This window comes from Nicotiana tomentosiformis, chromosome 5 (genome assembly GCF_000390325.3).
Source record: "Nicotiana tomentosiformis chromosome 5, ASM39032v3, whole genome shotgun sequence".
Lineage (NCBI taxonomy): Eukaryota > Viridiplantae > Streptophyta > Magnoliopsida > Solanales > Solanaceae > Nicotiana > Nicotiana tomentosiformis.
Window position 1 is genome coordinate 137502344 of NC_090816.1, and position 2922 is coordinate 137505265.

Sequence of the window (2922 nt, forward strand, 5' to 3'; positions counted from 1 at the left end):
TATCATCGATGATTGAACCATTCTACTCTTATTCTCTCGCAGATGGTGAGAACACGTAATACCTCTACCGATGGACAAGGACCAGAACACCCGGTGGAAACTATGGCCAGGGGTAGAGGTCGAGGCCGAGGTCGTGCTAGAGGCCGAGGTAGAGCTCAGTCCAGAGCTCGAGCAGCTGCACCTGTTGAAGAACCTCAAGTGGTCCTTTAGGAGGAGGTTCCAGTTCAGAATGTACTAGTTGGACCGGTTCAGGTCCCGGAAGGATTCATAGCCACTCCAGTACTTCAGGACGCTCTAGTCTGTTTGGTAAGTCTTATGGAGGGCGTGGCCCATAATGGTACATTTCCAGTGGCACCAGCCATCTCACAGGCTGGGGGAGGAGCACAAACTCCCACTACTCCTGCTCCGGAGCAGATGGCTCCCCAGAATCAGGCTCCAGCAGCCCCGCCAGTTGGGGTAGTTCAGCCAGTTATTGCGGCACAGACCGGTGATACGCCTGCCATGTCTTTTGAGGCCTTATTGAGACTGGATAAGTTTACCAAGCTCTTTCCAGTTCACTTCAGTGGTATACCTTCTGAGGACCCACAGGATTATCTTGAACGCTGCCATGAGGTGCTGCGGAACATGGGTATAGTTGAGACCAATGGGGTTGATTTTGCTTGTATTTCAGATGACGGGTTCTGCCAAGAGGTCGTGGAGAGATTATACATTGACCTGACCAGTAGGATCACCTGCACTTACATAGGAGCAATTCTCTCAGCTATTTCTGTAAAAGTTCCTCCATATCACACTAAGAGAGGAATTCCGCAAGCAATCTGAGCGTCTACAGCAGGGCAGTATGACTGTTACTCAGTATGAGTCCCGTTTTGTGGATTTGGCCCGTCATGCTCTCTTTTTACTACCTATGGAGGGAGAGAGAGTGGGGAGGTTTATTAAAGGACTCACTCACCCTATCAGACTTCAGATGGCCAAGGAGACCGTAAGTGAGATTTCTTTTCAGGCGGCTACTAATGTCGCAAGGAGGATCGAGTTGGTTCTTTCACAGGAGAGAGGGTAGAGGTCTGATAAGAGGCCTCGTCAGTTCGGTGGTTTCAGTGGTGCCTCGTCTGGAGGCAGGGGTAATTTTGGTAGGGGTCATCCTCCCAGACTGTTTCATTCAGCACTACATGCATCTCCCGGTGCTTCACGGAGTCACGGTCCTATTATGCCTTACTCTGGACAGCCAGTATTCAGTGCACACTTAGCTCATATCAGTGCACCACCACTCCAGAGTTACTACAGTGGTTATCCGGCCCATCTGGGTCAGTTTCAGCTTCAGGAGCCACGGCATCAGGATGGGTGTTATGAGTGTGGGAACATTGGTCACATCAGGAGGTATTTCCCTAGATTGGTGAGTAACAGATCTCAGCAAGATTCTCGTGACATCATACCGGCACCAGTTGCTTCACCGCCTGCTCATCCAGCTAGAGGTAGGGGTCAGGCAGCTAGAGGTAGAGGTCAGGCCATTAGAGGTGGAGGTCAGGCCGTTAGAGGTAGAGGGCAACCAGTTAGAGGTTTTCCCATGGATGTAGATCAGAGTGGTGGGGCCCAGCCTCGATTTTATGCTTTTCCAGCTAGGCCTGAGGCCGAGTCATCTGATGCTGTGATCACAAGTATTATTCCAATTTTCCATAGACATGCTTCAGTTCTATTTGATCCAGGGTCTAGTTATTCCTATGTGTCCTCCTATTTTTTTTCATATTTGGTTGTGCCTTGTGATTCTCTGAGTGCTTTTGTGTGTGTATCTACACCGGTGGGAGACTCTGTTGTAGTAGATCATTTCTATCATTTGTGTGTGGTTACTATTGGCAATTTTGAGACTAGTGTGGATCTTCTACTTCTTGATATGGTAGATTTTGATGTCATCTTGGGTATGGATTGGTTGTCTCCTTATCATGCTATATTGGATTGTCATGCCAAGATAGTGACCCTAGCCATGCCGGGGTTACCTCAGTTAGAGTGGAAAGGAATTCCTGGTCATTCTGCCAGCAGGGTTATTTCTTATATGAAAGCTCGGTGTATGGTAGAGAAACGGTGTCTAGCCTATTTGGCTTATATTCGCGATCCCAGTGCGGATGTTCCTTCTATGGACTCAGTACGAGTTGTTCGTGACTTTCCAGAATTATTTCCTGCAGATTTGTCGGGGATGCCACCCGACAGAGATATTGACTTCTGTATTGATTTGGCTCCGGGCACTCAGCCCATTTCTATTCCACCATACCGTATGGCCCCGCCAGAGTTGAAAGAATTAAATGAGTAGTTACAAGACTTGCTTGATCAGGGATTCATTAGACCCAGTGTCTCACCCTGGGTGCATCAGTATTATTTGTAAAGAAGAAAGATGGCTCTATGCGAATGTGTATAGACTATCGGTAGTTGAACAAGGCCAATATCAAAAATAAATATATACTGCCAAGAATTTATGACTTATTTGATCAGCTTCATGGTGCCAAAGTATTTTCGAAGATTGATTTGAGATCTGGTTACCATCAGTTGAAGATTAGGGCATCTGATGTCCCTGAGACAACTTTTCGGACTCGGTATGGGCATTATGAGTTCCTAGTGATGTCATTTGGGTTGACAAATTCCCTAGCAACATTTATGGATTTGATGAATCGGGTGTTCAAGCCTTATTTGGATTCTTTTATGGTTGTATTCATTAATGATATCTTGATTTACTCCAGCAGTCGAGAGGAGCATGAGCAGCATCTTCGAAGTGTGCTTCACACTTTGAAGAATAATCAGTTATATGCCAAGTTTTTAAAATGTGAGTTTTGGTTAGACTCAGTTGCCTTTTTGGGGCATGTGGTATCGGCAGAAGGCATAAAGGTGGATCCTAAGAAGATTGAGGCTGTTCAGAATTGGCCTAGACCTACTTTAGTT